The following is a 16,684-nucleotide window of genomic DNA, read 5'->3' on the forward strand; positions in this document are numbered from 1 at the left end:
GTATTGCCTAAGTTGTACTGGAATGAAATAATAATGAATGTAAATAATCACTTTTTGTGTCCCATGAGAAGCTGACCTTTGCAAGTTTCTTCAGTACTTAATCCATTTTCAGAATCATTATGTCCTCCAACTGAATCTTTAGACTCACTGTTTTTATTCTCTGAAGATGTTCTTGATGCCAGCTGGATTAAACAACTGGCTCATCTTGTTTCCATTTCACTTGGGGAACATTCTTCATGTATTCCATTGGACGATTGCAGTTAATACTTTGGTCCTTAATAGCAGTGTAGGGATCCTTCTGTTTCTTCAGTTTCAGTAGATGTTTTTACATAATCGCACATCCTCAACAATAGAAGATTGTGGAGATTTTCTTCAGTATTATTTCTGCCATAAGAAAAGGTTGGCCAAAGAGTGATGAACCACTATGGTGGCTATAACTTGTGTGTCTGTACTTTTAAACAAACAGGAATTATGACTTGCTCAGTATTTTTTGTTCTATTGTTAGTAATTTCAAATACATAAATATATCATCCAATTCTATAATACTATTAAAATTTTCATACATAACAAATATTCTGTGAAATCTGTTATCGTATGTATCAGTAACTATTATCTTATCAGATGGTACCCCTGACAATTGGATGGAGTTGTGCAAAGATCTGGTATATTTCCAATTTTGAGATGACTACTTTGTACTGCAGGGATTTGGTAAGTGGATCCATTCTAACTAAGTGAACTTCCAAGGTAGGCAGTGGAAGTGAAGGGGAATAAAAAGGATCACACGTTACTGAAATCTTAGTGCACTCAGAACAAACTAATGTTGATTCGAAAAGTCCATGAAATATATTTACTATGATAAAGTCATATCTCTTCAAATGGTTTTCCCATACTCTTTTTAGCAACCATCTTGTCAGGTATTCCATCAGTATCCTTTGGTTGAATATAAAGTTTTTTTTTTCCTAATTCTATTTAAATGTTAATGTAGACCATCTAATAGGAAAGTTAGCAATTCTTGGCAGTCTTGCTTTTGATACCCAGAAAATAAAGGTGCAAAGCATCCTACTTGTGTCTTAAAAGCTCTTGAGGTGACATAGCTGTATTTTCCAGACCACATTCACTTGATGAGTTTGGCATAAGATTTTGCTATTTCACTTATCATTCCTAAGGGATTGTCAAAATTCAATTCTTCTTGATATTTATCACTGAGAAAATACTCAGTAAGTGGAGAGGTATTGCTCAAACACTGAAGAGCTGATTTATGAAACACATATTTCCCAAGTTACTTAGGCCATGTAGGCCAGGCTGTTCATTGTTTCTTCCTGGCTCTGAATAATCATAGTTCTTATAAGCAGTGCATGATGGGGGACAATAATTTGAATTTTTTGCATTTCTATTGTTGATGTTATTTTAATTATTTGAAAGAGATGAAGGTGATATCTTTGTTAAAGTTGAAAAATTGGATGCACCCGGGGACCGAGGAGTTGAAGGACTCCATGGCCATATTCCACCTTCATTTTTCCACTCTGTTACTAGCATCTGTTCTTGATATAAACCAGCACCCTGAATGGTACTGTCTGGCTTATTTAGTAGTTCAAATGCATTAGTCATGTATTTGTTCCATGATCTGGTCTCTTTTTCATCTCGAATATTGAAGATTTTTCTTCTTTTTCAATTGTATCTTGTGTACCATTGGTTCCTGACCCTCCATCAATGTGTACCAGCTGACAAGTTTATTCCAGCCTTCAACTGGCAATAGGATATAATCTAATTCATCAATAAAATATTCCTTAAGGAACTGAGCATTACCATCTTTAAGGAGTCCAAGATTATCAGTGGGACCAGGGTACACATTTTGATCTCCCATCTGGTATTTGTCCTAACTGTCAAACCCAACATATTTTTTCCCACTGTTTGAATCAGTCACTATCCACTAAATATCAGATAAGGACTGCAGGTTTGGAGCAGTTAGGGAGGGCAGGACACAGGCAGCAGCCTCCACACCTGCCCCCCTCTCCCCCATTTTTTCCCATTGATTCCTTTGATATTCTTGACCTTTTATTCTTCCAGATGAATTTTATTACCATTTTTTCTAGCTCTATAAAATAATTCTTTGGAGTTTAATTGGTATGACACTTAATAAGTAATTTAACTTGGCAGAATTGTCATTTGTATTATATTTTATTATATTGGCTCAGCACTCAGAACAATTAGTATTTCTCCAACTGTTTAGGTCTGCCTTTATTTGTGTGAAAAGTGTTTCATAATTGTGCTCATATAATCCCTGGGCTTGTCTTGGCAGGTAGACTTTTAAGCATTTTATGTCTGCAGTGGTTTTAAATGGAATTTCTCAGGAATGCAAGGATAGTTCAGTATTAGGGAAACTATCAGCATAATTGGCCATATCGATAACAAAAACAACAAAAAAAAGTCACATAATTACAATAATAGATGCAGAAAAAGCCCTTAGAAAAAAACACAATACCCATTTTCTATTAAAGACACTAGAAAGCATAGGAATCAGTTGGGCCTTTGTTAAAATAACAAATAGTATCTATCTAAAACCCAGGGCAAGCATTATCTATAACATGAATAAACTTGATGATTTCCCAAAAAGATCAGGGATGAAACAAGGATGTGTTTCAACAATCCGGCTAGCAGCTTCTGTGGGGGTGTAAGATCCACCCTCAGCCAGCACCCAGAAAGCTGCCAACAGCACAAGTTCTTTTGATCTGCTTAACTAAGGAAAGCAAGGTGAAGGGGTTGACAAACTTACTTTAATTCAGCAAAATATCATTCACTTAGTTCAGGGGAAGAGACCAGCACACTGAACTTCAGAGCAAATTGCAAACAAATTATAAACATCAATGGACAGACCAAATACAGATTCATAGTTACCAACATCTAGGGTCAGCCGGGAGCTCAGAACAAGGGCTGGCCCAGAGTCACATGCGCCACCACTGCTGCAGGGAAGAGCTCCAAGGAAGAGGAGGCCAACCCCTGGTTTTACATCTTTTTCAGTGTCAAGGGTGAGTCACACACGTGACTCACCCATGTGACCTAGAATCATCACAAAGAGGCGACTTAAACCCAGTGGTCTAAGAGCCTCTGCTCTCCCAGACATGTAAACTAGGCCCTCCCTGGAGTTAGCTCCACCATGGGCCCCACCTTAGTTGCCAATCCACACCCACTAAAGTTTTACACTTAATAGGGCTTTGGGCCTGGGGCTTAGCACCTAGTAAGGCTCAATGAAATACACTAAATTACTCAAAGGGAACAAAAGCCAACTATTCAAGGGCACTTGGTTGAACTAAGTGCTAAGGAGCCCATTTTGCTTACCAACACAGGATGTCTGTTATCACCACTATTATTCAATATTGCACTAGAAATGCTAGTTATAGCAATAAGACATGAAAAGAAATTGAAGGGACAAAAATAGGCAATGAGGAGACAAAACCAGCATTCTTTGCAGATGATATGTTGGTATACTTAGAGAACTCTAGAGAATCAAATAAACAACTAGTTGAAACAATTCAGTTTCAGCGACGTCGCAGGATATAAAATAAATTCATGCAAATCATCAGTATAAATCCCACCTGGGCATAGTGTAGGATCTTTGTGATACATTGCTGTAATTTCTTTGTTAGTACTTTTAAAAAGTTTTTGCATCAATATTTATTAAGGAAATTGATGTATAGTTTTCTTTCTCTGTTTTTGCTCTCCTTGGTTTAGATATTGAAACTACATTTGTGTCATAAAAGGAATTTTGTAAGGCCTCCTTCTTTACCTTCCCCCCTCCAATATTTTGTATAGTATTAGGATTAATTATTCCTTAAATGTTTGGTAGAATTAACCTGTAAACCCGTCTGACTCTGAGGATTTTTCCTTAGGGAGATCATTTATGGCTTGTTCAATTTCTTTTTCTAAGATAGGTTGATTTAAGTATCCTATTTCCTCTTCTGTTAATCTGGGCAGTTTGGTTGTTTTAAGGATGTATTTTGTTTTTCTATCAGTCGTTTCAGGTTATATCTTCCTCTCGCATACCCCTGATGAAACTTTTCTTGTGACAAGGAAAAAAAATGCATATTGTGGCTATGTCTGAGAGTGTATGCAGCATTTTTCAGCTGTAGCCCTTCACTTGTCAAATAAAAAGGAAACATTCATTCAAATCTTCTCCGAGCCAAGATTGGTCATTATAGTTATATCATGTTTGGTTTGTATTATGGTTCTTTTCATTCACATAGCTGTAATTTCTGTGTATACCATTGTCTTAGCTCAGATTACTTCGCTCTGCATCAGTTCATTTCTTTCCTTGTTTCCATAAATTCCTCATATTTATTATTTGTTATGGTATAATAATGCTGCACAGCATATCCATACCCCAATTTATTTAGCTATTCTTCAATTGATGGCACCCACTTTGTTACCAACAACTATTTCCAGTTCTTTGCTACCACACACACACACACACACACACACACACACACACACACACACCTGCTGCTATAAATATTTTTGCCACTTATGAAAACTTTCTTTTTGTTTCTGACCTCCTTGATGTATAACTTGGAGTGGAAACTGTAGGTCAATGTGTATGAACAGTTCAGAGATTTATATACATTTCAAATTGTTTTCCAGAATCAACCCATAAACATTTATAGCCAAGCTTTTATGAGAAGCTTTATGTTTAGTTTGAAGTGGCTTATATAAATATAAATCTGTACAGTCTATGTTTAAATTTTCCAGAGTATTGGTTAAATGCCATGAAACCACTGAGGACAAATTCAGTACAACTGCATTTTCAACCCTTGCCTTCAACACATTTTAGATATATTTCTCAATTAGTAGAACAAGAAAATCATGGGCACTTTGCTATGTTTGATTCCAGTGGGCTATGAATACTGAGAAAAGAAACACTGGTGTATATAAGCAAAAACTAGAAGTAATTTGCTCTCTGGTCCAATCCATACCTGAACAGGAATCCCTTCGACATTATATGTAATGTGGTAATCAAATATTTTCTTGAATACCTCCAGTGAGGAGGAACCCATATAGTGATAGCATGATAAACTGGAGAGCATACATGCTGTGGTAATGAGAACTGTGAAAGGCCTTGATCAGCAAGGCCATGCTGTAGCTAGAGCACTACACCTGGAGACAAGAAGACCTGATTTCTAAACTAGCCTCAGACATTTACTAACTGTGTGACACTGGGTAAGGCACTTAACCACTATCTGCCTCAGTTTTCTTATCTGTAAAATGGAGATAGTCTCAGCATCCCTTCCCAGTGTTGTTGTGAAGATCAAATGAAATAATATGTGTAAAGTGCTTAGCACAGTGCCTGGCACATAGTAGGTGCCATGTAAATGTTAACTTGATGATGATGATGCCATAATAAGATCAGCTGAAGGAACTGGTGGTATTTAGATGTAGCCTGGAGAAGAAAACATGCGAGAGGCATGACAAGAACCTTCAAGAATTTGAACAACTGTCATGTCGAAGAGGGAAGAGACTTGAGCTTGGCCCGCTCTCTCACTTGGTGACTTCCCATGGCTTTAATTATCATCCCTATGCAGATTACTCCCAGATCAATACATACAGCAATAATCTTTCTCCTAAACTAGATACCCACATCACTGACTGCTTAGTAGACATTCCAAAGTGGATATCCCATAGACGTCTCAAACTCAACACAGCTAAAATAAAACTCATTACCCTTCTACCAGAACCCAATTCAGTTCAGCAGTTCCTATTTCTATTGAGTGCACCATGATCCTTCTAGTTGCTCTGGTTCACAGTCTAGATGTTATCTGGACTCCTCACTTTCCTTCACCCCCATATCCAAACCAATGGCCAAATCTTATAATCCCTACCTTCCTAACATTTCTCATGTATGCCCATTTCTTTCCAAACACATGACCAAGCAAAAAAAAAATCAAACAAATTAATAAAACACTTGGCCATCTTTATTCAGATAGTTAATAAATTAGATATTTACTATGTTCCAGGTACTATTTTAAGTCTGGAGATAGAAAGAAAGACAAAAACATGATCCTTCCCCTCAAGGTGCTCCCATTCTAATGGGGGAGATAATATGGAAATAATGATTTGTGTAAAAGACATATATGGTGTAAATGAGAAGTAATTTCAGAGAGAAGCTATTAGCAGTGGGAGAAGGGACCAGGAAACGCCTTCTGTGAAGGCGGGATTTTATGTGAGTCTTAAAAGGAAGCCACAAAGTCAGGAGATAGAGCTTAGAAAAGAGAGCATGCCAAGTATAGGACAGAGCCTGTAAGAAGGCATGGGTACCAGAGATAGTGTGTCATACATGAAGAACAGCAAGCAAGCTGGAAGGTGTGGGGTAAAGAATTGGGTTAGGTTTTGACTTCTCTGAGGCACCCATATCTAGAATAGCCAATATAGCTCGATGGTAGAGTACATGGAGGGGAGTAAGGCCAAGGTATGAAGGGCTTTTAGTTCAGATTCTTTTTTTCTTTTTCCTTGGACTGTTGTAATATCATCCTAATCATTCCCTCTGCATTGTTTCTTCCTTCTCTAATCCATCCTCCACACAAGTGCCAAAGCAATTTTCTTAAAATATAAATCTCATCATGTCATTTCCTTATGCAACAAATTCTGGTGACTCCCTCTTGATTGAAGGATCAAATATTATTTTATCTTTATGTCATCCTTTAATAATTCCTATTTTGTGTAAGTTTTATAATGTACATCAATCATTAATCCAGAAATATTTGTTAACTGCCTATTATGTTCCAGGTGTTATGTTAGGGGCTGGAGGGAGATACAAAGACAATAAAAGAAACTCTCTCTACTCCCAAGGATCTTCCACTTTAATGGGAGAGACAGCAAATACAAATTTAAGGTCTCCATATAAAAAAATGAAGGTTTAATTTGATAGCATCAGTTGGTAGTGCAGAATTCTTAGTGGTTCCAAGATTTAGCTTCAAACTCCACATCTCAACCACTCAGTGGTTCCAAGATTTAGCTTCAAACTCCTCATCTCAATCACTCATTCTCATCCAAAAGAAAATCTCCAATGATTTTTGTGGCCAAAGGACTTGACACATCTTCATTTTCAAGTTAGAGGCTTCACTTGCCTAGGAAGAAATTGATGGTCCTTCCATTGAGTCTCTCTATGCTTTTATCTCCTAACTGCTTGTCTTTTCTTACTGACTCAGAAGCCTTAATGGATTCCATTACACTCCTATAGTGCAGTTCCAGCCCTCTGGAGTGACAACCTTATTTCTAGGCCAAACTTGAGAAATATTTCATTTTGGTGGGTTATCCATGCTCTTCTTAGTAAGGTAGATCGAGGGGGCAAAACATTCTTTCAGATTGCCTCCTCCCTCCACCCCCAAGTCCTTTGCCACTGTCTAATTCAGGTAGTTTGGAGATACAACTTGCATAAAGAACATTCTGTTGATTCCACTAACAGGGTTTCAATTGTGTAAACTTACTGAATAGAATGAATAATTACTCAGTCATCATATGTGCTATTTTCAGAAAGCAGTGATTGGAACATGAAACTATAAAAGTGAATTTTAGAGACAATTAAGAATCCAGAAGACTAAAAAGGTAGCTTTGCTTTTAAACTCTGTAAATTTTAAAAGTGTGGCAAGCTGTTTCAAATGCAGCAAGAACTCTGATTTCCCTATCATATATCCCAAGGACAAAAGTACAGCTGCTGCTCAGTTATCTGCATTGTGGGTTTGTTGTCATTTGTCCTTTGTTCTCGAAGAGGACCATGACATCAGGAAAGTGATGCCATGACTTGCAAGTGAATTGGATTTAACTCAGAGAAGGCTGTACAAAGTCACCAGCATCACTTTCTCCTCCGGAGCCATCTGGGTCCAGTGGCAACATATATATCAGGACAGCTGGAGATGGCCCCCTATGTGTGGGTATGGGACCAAGGAAAGAACACTGGACTCAGGCTCAAATCTTTAGTGTCTCTTGTGACCTTGGGTAAATTATTTAACCTTTCTTGGCTTCAGTTTCTTCATCTGTAAAATGGTATATACTAGGTGATTTCTAAGGCCCTTTCCAGTGCAACTAAGTGGCACAGTGGATAGAGTGCCAGGAGTGCAGACAGGAAGACTCACCTTTCTGAGTTCAAATCTAGCTTCAGATACTTACTAGCTGTGTGACTCTGGATGAGTCACTTAACTGAATTTGTAGTAAACTATATTCTAGAAGGCCATCTTTCTACTTCCTGATTTTGATATTTGTCATCCACATAGAGACATCAATTAGTCAGTTGACAAGCTTTTATTAAGTGCCTACTATATACCAGTCACTATGCTAAGCCCTAGGAATTCAAAGAAAGGCAAAAGACAGTCTTTGCTCTCAAGGACCCCACAGCCTAATGAGGGAAACAACACGAAAACAACTACATACAACCAAGTTATATACAGGATAAATTGGGGGAAGTCTCAGAGGGAAGGCACTGAGATTATGGAGATTCGGTAAAGCTTGTGGAAGATGAGACCTTAAGTGAGACTTGAAGGAAGTCAGGGAAGCCAGGTGGTGGAGATGAGGAGGGGGGATATTTCAGGCATGGGTGACAGCCAGTAAAAACACTCAGGGTCAGAAGAAGGAGTGTTTTGTTCAAGCAGTGTCTTGTTCAAGGCCAGTATCACTGGAGAGTACATGGAAGGGAGTAAGGTATACGAAGTCTAGAAAGATAAGAAGGAGCCAAGTTAGAAAGAGCTCTAGAAACCAAGCAGAGTATTTTATATTTGATCCTGGAAATAATAGGGAGCCATTGAAGTGTACTGAATAGGGATGATGGTAGGGTTTTATCAGACCTGAGCTTTATGAAGAATACTTTGACAACTGAGTGGAGAATGGATTGGAGTGGGGAAAGGCTTGAGGCAGGGAGTAGGCTACTGCAACAGCCTGTCATAGTGTGAGGTGATGTACCAGGTGAAACTGCAGTGTCAGAAGAAAAAATGGTAGAAACCATAAGACTACAACTGATTGGATATGGGGGAGTGTGTGAGAGAGAGAGAGTGAGGAATTGATGATAAAACTTGGGTTGCATAGTAGACAGTGTGCTAGACTTGGAGTCAGAAAGACCTGAGTTCAAACCCCACTTCAGATATTTATTAGCAGTGTCACTCTGGGAAAATTACTTAACCTCTCTGGATCCCAATTTCCTTATCTGTAAAATGTGGGTAACAAATAAGGTCCTGTCCAGCTCTAGATATATAATCCTATGATGTGTACTGTAGATGATCAGAATCTGACTTTTTAGAAATAGTATTTTATTTTCCAATTATATGTAAAGATAATTTTTAGCATTTATTTTTACAAAATTTTAAGTTCCAAATATTTCTCCCTCCCTCCCTTGCTTCCCAACCCTCATCCTAAAATAGTAAGCAGTTTGATATAGGTTCTATATGTACGGGCATGTAAAACGTATTTCCATGTTAGTCATAGTTGTGAAAGAATACACAGACCAAAAGGAAAAAAGCCACAAAAATAAAGTGAAAATATTATACTTAGATTTGCATTCAGCTCTTTCTCTGGATATGGATGACATTTTCTATCATGAGTCTTCTGTAATTGTCTTAGATCATTGTATTGCTGAGAAGAGCTGAGTTATTCACAGTTGATCATCACACAGTGCTGCTGTTACTGTGTATAATGTTCTCCTGGTTCTGCTCATTTCACTTTGCATCAGTTCATATAAGTCTTTCTAGTCTTTCTGAAATCTGCCTGCTCATCAGAATCTTACTTTATGCCCTCATTCCTGCTTCCTGTGACCTTGGGCAAATTCCTTTACCTTTCTGAGCCTCAGTTTCCTTATCTGTAATTTGGGGCAGGGGATTGTACTAGACAGCCTCTGAGGTCCTTTCCAGGTACGAATCTGTGGCAAACTTTATATTCTAAAAGATTGCCCCTCTGCTTCCTAGAACATTCTTGATTTTTGTCTTCATTATCCACATAAGATGCAGCATAGTACCTTGGATAGCATACTAGTCTTGGAGTTAGGAAGACCTGGGTTTAAAGTCTGTTTCAGATATTTACTACGTGTGACATCGTCTAATCATTTTCACCCTGTGTTTTCTTATCAGGTTTACAACGGTGACAGCAACACCACCTACCTCACAGGTCTGTTGTAGAGTTAAAATGAGAAAACACAGGCAAAGCACCTTAAAAATGTTTATAGTGATATATGAATTTATTTAGCCACTTTGTACTTGGAAAACTCAAACTCATTTCATTTTCAGCTTAAGAAAAACGTAATTTAAGATATAAAATTTCCAGTGAAAAAGACACAAAACAGAGACTCTTAAATAAGGATAAATGACTTTTTATGTATTCGTAACACAGTTCATCATCAATTATGTCACAACTGCCTGCTAATCTTTCCTTCCAGAGCTTAACTATCTGCTAAACATACATGATCTATTATTATGAGATTAAGCCTGGTGGTTTTGAGACCACCATGACAGTTTTCCCTTAAGGGAGGCTGTAGTTTATAGAATCTATGCATGAAAACTATTCTTATAAGATTAGGCCTGATGACTTTAAGGCTATCATGACAGTATCCCCTTAGAGAAGGCTGTAAGCTTATAGAACATACCCATGGAAAAATGCTGAAAATAATATTTTTGAAGGTTGGTATGGCTGTATTCCCCAAATAATATTTTGTCTACAATCAGATTATTTTTCTCCTTGATATGCAACCCCCCAAAATAATATTTTGTCTACTGACAGCTTTTCTCTCTGATAACAACCTCCCCCAAATGATATTTTGCCCTGACCCTTAGTACTCAATTTGGCCAGCTCCAGGGAGGCCATCTGAAATCATAGTATAAGAACCTCACTCTCAGAAGAGCACTTTGGAACACACTTTCCCCTCTAGTGGGGGTACCTCTTCCCACCAGATTTTTCCCCTCACCTCCCCTCCAGCAGGAGTACACCTCCTTGCTGGAGCATCCCCTTTCTACTGAATGAATCCAAGTCTCTGTGTTCCCTAACACAGCACTGCCCTTACATGAGTTATGCTTTATGTTAGTGTGTTTGCTTCTGTTGTATATTAGATCTCCTTTTTCTCTGTCTTCTTCTCCCTCTTTCCCATTGCTTATAATAAAGCTTTATATTGAACTGACTCCCATGACTTTACATGCTATTTTCAGTCCCTGAAGTCATTAAGGGGTTGTTTTCCCCAAAGGCCTTTCCTTAGACATAAACTGGGTACCTAGACAAGGACTTAACATAGTGATAGCCACATCTAGACTGGGGGAATATGGCACTGTGGGCCCAACTATAGAAAGTAAGGATCAACAGGGGAACCCTATGTCCTCCCAGGAGGGACTGCCTTATGCCAGAGGACTATCTGAAAATACCTATGATATAGGAGAGTCAAACAGAGAGGAAATAATAACAAGTGAGCAATGAGCCATTCACTTTTAGAATGTACATGAACTTTCTTTTTTGGGACATTGACCTATTATTTAAATTGGTGCCTTTCCATTGCTTTCTTTGACTCTTGAATCATTATCCTTCATTCTTTACCATTTTCCTTACAACTTATTTCATCTTTCATTTCCCCTCCTTCATGATCAATATGGTCAAATACTCCTTTGCTTGGATTCTTTCAGTTCAATAGAAACTACCACTCCATATTCAGCCAACAAGCTATGTCCTGCATCCTTCTTCAAGGCTCAGCTCTTTCAAGGAATAGACTTGAAGTTCCAATAGCCCAACAAGTGAATGTTGGAAAGTACATGATAGAAAAACTAATTTTCCTCATCCAAAATAGACCTAGTTCTTCATGCCAGGGGCTATCTCCAGTCATCCTGCTCTATATCTTGCCACTGGATCCAGATGGCTCTGGAGGAGAAAGTGAGGCTGGTTACTTTGCACAGCCCTCTCCACAGCATCACCTTCCTGATGTCATGGTTCTCTTTGAGAATGAAGGACAAACAATTTGTGAGTAGTCTGAGATGCCCCACTGGGGACCTAATTGGGCATTTCCGGTTAGGCCATGCAGCTCCTTCCTTCCTTCCTTCCTTTCTTCCTTCCTTCCTTCCTTCCTTCCTTCCTTCCTTCCTTCCTTCCTTTCTTCTTTCCTTCCTTCTCCCTCCCTTCCCCCTCACTCCATCCCTTCTCCCTCCTCTCCCTTCCCTTCCTCTCACCCTGTCCCCATAGGCTGCAGGGATGGGGAACCTGTGGCCTTGAGGCCACATGTGGCCTAAATCCAAACTTCACAGAACAAATCCTCTTAATAAAAGGATTTGTTCTGTCAAACTTGGACTCAGTCAAAAGGCCTCCCCCAAGGACCACTGCAGGTGCAGGTTCCCCACCCCATAGGGAATCATACCCTTACCTGTGGGTCCTCTGTCCAAAGGAATGTAAATTTTGATGGCTGAAACCTAGCAAGACATCTTGGGTTTACTGCCTAGATTTCTTTCTTAAAGACCATGCCTTAAACCTAATTCACTCTGGCTTTCATTGATTGGCCAACAGTAGGTCCCACCCCAAGCCCAACAAGTGGTCGTTGTTTTGGTCAGAAACTCTGAGCATCTTCACCTCCTAGATTGATTTTTTTTGATTAGGTAAAAGGGGACATTCCTTGGCTCATTTCTTACCTAGGCTTAATCACCAAATGGGCATTGCCTCAGTCAAAGTGAGAACTTGAAAGACCTTAGCTTAGAAAGGCCAAGGTCCCCCATCACATCGTGGGCCATCTCCAGTTATCCTGATCTATATATAGCCCCTGGACCCAGATAGCTCCGAAAGAGAAAGTGAGGCTGGTGACTTGGCACAGCCCTCCTTCACTTAAATCCAATTCACTTGCAAGTCATGGCATCATCTCCCTGACATCAAGGTTCCCTTTGAGAACAAAGGACAAACGATAACAAGTTCTTGCTATCTTACGAGCATATAAATCCTAGGTCAGAGTAAGAGACTGATCTCTCTTGCATTTAGTACAGTGCCTAAACCTTGTTGTGAAGAACAATAATAGCCATTTATGGATCCTTAACACAAGTTGGCAACACTTTCTCTCCCTTGAGTCACATCTTTCAGCCAAGTCATTTTTACAAGTTCATTCCAAGCTAACTTAAAGTGCCAAAAGTCACAGCAAGAACTGATATTTATAGTAGGCAGTTAAATGCTTGTTGAATGAATGGCACAAAACCAATTCTTTAAAATGTAACCTGCTAATTCTTCCTGGATGGAATTTGTATTGGTGCCTTTGGAAACATGTCTCCTTCTCAAGTCACATATCATGAAGGCGATAGTTGGGCTGAGGGACTTAATCTCACCAACTACATTTCCTCTTCTGTTATTTTTGTATTTGGGAATACATTTCTGGGGACTAGAGGGCTTTTAAGGGACCTCTCCCTGATCTTAATTTTTACTGTTTTTTTTTGCTTCTGGTTCAAACAATTCTCTTAGTAACTAGATTGTCTTCATCTATAAAATGAAAGGGGATGGGTGTCATTATTAGTACTATTAGATTCAGCTCAAATATTCTATAGTTCTATGGCAAAAATACTGATATGTTTTATCTATGTGTCTATCTACTTATCTACCTCATGTTGATCTTTAGTTTTTTCATGTATCTTGCCTTCACGACTATGCTGATAGACAGGTACTATGGATTCTATGTTTTTTGTTTTAGCCACAGAGCCTAGCACAGTGCTAGACACACAGTAGGTGCTTGCTGATTTGACTAGAAAAACATAAGTCTAAAAGAAAGACTAGCAGTTGGTGAAGCAAATGCTCTCTGACCATAACGTGTTTGACCTCAATAAAGTAAAACGTTGGTTTTTTGCATTGAAAGAACTATTAGTTACATCCTGATCTTTTAATCTATGCCTTCATGGATGAACAGTGTTATCTTTAAAAATAAAGGGCAATCGTACACAGAAGAAAGTGGCTCAGTCATATCTCAACAGACAAATAAATCCCTGTTAGGCCTACTGTTTGTAGAGGTCAAGGCAGAAGAAAAGTGGTGTCATGGGTTTGGGGTTAGAGGACTTGGACATGACCTGAGTTCAAAACTGGCCTCAGACATAACACTTACTAGCTGTGTGACCCTGGGCAAGTCGTTTAACTCTGATTGCCTCACCAAACAAACAAAAAACAACAACAACAACAAAAACCACCAAAAACCAAAAACTGAACCAAAACAAAAAAGACGACTTAGGCATAGAATCTGATTCTGTTACCTATGACCTGGCTGATCTTACACTTCATTCACTTAACACCTTTGAATCTTTAATCTCCTTAAATGATTGGGTTGGACTAGATGTAATTTTCATTTCACCTCTAGAGTGAACTACTTTGGAATGACAGACAGGAAAAAGCATTTATTAAGCTATTACTATGTGTTATGCATTGTACTAAGCTCTGGGAATACAAATGCAAGCAAGAGACACACAATCCCTGCCCTTAATGAGCTCACATTTTAATGAAAAAAGACAACACATAAAAGGGAGTGAAAAGCAGGGGTTAGCGGAGTGGAAAGCACAAAGGGAAGAAGTGGTCAGGAATGTCATGAGATGGTCCAGGTTTGAAGAGAGCATGGATGACATGGGTACTTCCTCAAATGGAGGTTTGGGGAAGACCTAACCAATAGGAGGAAGAAACAATAGAGTTTGAGGCATTGACAGTATGAGAAGAAGACCACTAGGAGTAGAGGTAGAGAAGGAAGTCAGAAGGCTTATGGGTTGCTCCAGGTTTGAAGATGATGAGGTGTAGGGATGGACATGCATGAGCACTTGACCACTAGTGGATTCTCGCCTGATGGAGAATGTAGGAAAGAGGACTATAAACCTTGGTTACCCATCAAAAAATAATTCCTCATGTTTTCTCATCTCACCACCTTAGGTATCCTGAGCAGGTAGCCAGAAAGGCCTACTCAAGAGGTATCTGGTTTGTCCAGGCTTGATCAAGGTGAATTTCATGACTCTTGCACTAGGGTGAAAGAAAAGTATGGTCAGGGATGTTACTAATGGGTAACCAAGCCATAATGTAGGTGGTGAGGCTGGCTAATTAGAATGGAATGATTCCAAAGTCTTGAACCTGGATAATCAGAAAGATGATGGTACACTTGTTAGAAGGATGGGCAGCCTAATGGACAGAATGCTGGACTTGGAATCAGGGGACTTGAATTCAAGTCTGGCCTCAGATACTGATTAGCTGTGTGACCCTGGGCAAGTCACTAAACCTCTCAGTGCTTCAGTTTCCTCAACTGGAATACAGACATAATAGTATCACATCGTATAATAATACTTCATGGGATTGTTTTCAGAACCAAATGAAGTAACACATGTAAAGGTCTTTGCAAACCTCAAAGCGCTACATAACTGTAAGCTATTATTATAACAAATTCCACATTGGACACGTGATGAACCTGAGATTCCTCTGGGACATTCTGTTCAGTTATCCATGGAGATACCAACCTGTACTTGCCCAGCCTAGCCTTCTAGTGAGAAAGGGAACAGAGCTTTTGATATGAAAACCTGCCTTCCTATCTTAGCAGCCATAACTAGGGTAAAAAACCAATTCATGTTGGGACTAGAAAGCTAAACACGAGCACAGTACCCAAATGTGTTTATTAATTTATCAGCTTAAATCTCAAGCCGGGATAACATACTTTCATTTAGGTACATTGTTCACTTGATGTGTTTTATTTATATGTATTTTTCACTTGCCTGTGCTACTTATTTCCATTAAACTGTGATCACATTGAAGACAGGGGATATACCATTTACTCTTCTTCCACCTTTCTTCTATTAGAGGAGATGTCTAATAAGGGTTGTTGATTGACTTACATTTATTGTTATTATTATTAGGAATAATAAAGATAATGATAAGTGCCAGCATCATACAGCAATTTTAGGTTTACAAAGTGCTTTACGTATGTTATCCCATTTGATCCTCGCAACAACCCTGCAGGGTAGTTGTTATTACTATCTTTATTTACAGAAGAGGAAGCTGAGGCTGAGAGAGGTCAAGTGACTTGACTAGGGTCATGCAGGTGGTAAAATGTCTGAGGTCAGATTTGAACTCTGCTCTTCCTGACTCCACATCTATTATTGCTCTACCCACTACACCCTTTGTATTTAAAATACAATAAGGACTGAGCTGTCGATGGAACTGCATTGAAATTTCTCTTTGATTTTGCATTGCTCGGTTTATTCTAATTATTACGATCTAATAATTCTTTTGTTGTCAAACTCATTTATAGTTATAATATTACCTGATCTTGGGCAGTAAAGCAAGATGAAAGAATGTATTCATTGTTCTTGCCTGTTGTGGACGTTAGCTTGGTGACATAACTGTAACGACTGTCTATAATTGTTGAGGACATCAAGGAACAAGAGAATGACCAAGACTAGATGGGGTTAGTCTGAGAAAGTTCCCTGAAGAATGTGGGCCTAACATGGTTAAAAATATAGGCTCACTGTCATCTTCCTGTAACGTAAAGAATGTTTTCCGAGATAGGGAAAAGGTAATAAATTTTGAGCAAAGAAAAAAAAAGAAGGTATAAATAATACTTTAAGATACAGGGTTTTATCTCTTCCCCTGTTGATAACATGGCTTTTGTTTGTTGCCCCAGAACCAAAAAGATTCTTAACAGTCCACAGTGACACCTCTGCTGTAACGATACCATGGTGACGCACTTGGCAGTGGAAAGGGC

General features: G+C 38.8%; 1 pseudogene; it reads right to left on the reverse strand.

Annotated features, from left to right (window-relative positions):
- Positions 1–469: 469 nt before the first annotated feature.
- On the reverse strand, positions 470–16,354 carry LOC118857734 (annotated as a pseudogene).
- Between the last annotated feature and the right edge of the window lie 330 nt (positions 16,355–16,684).

Source organism: Trichosurus vulpecula, chromosome 7 (assembly GCF_011100635.1).
Source record: "Trichosurus vulpecula isolate mTriVul1 chromosome 7, mTriVul1.pri, whole genome shotgun sequence".
Lineage (NCBI taxonomy): Eukaryota > Metazoa > Chordata > Mammalia > Diprotodontia > Phalangeridae > Trichosurus > Trichosurus vulpecula.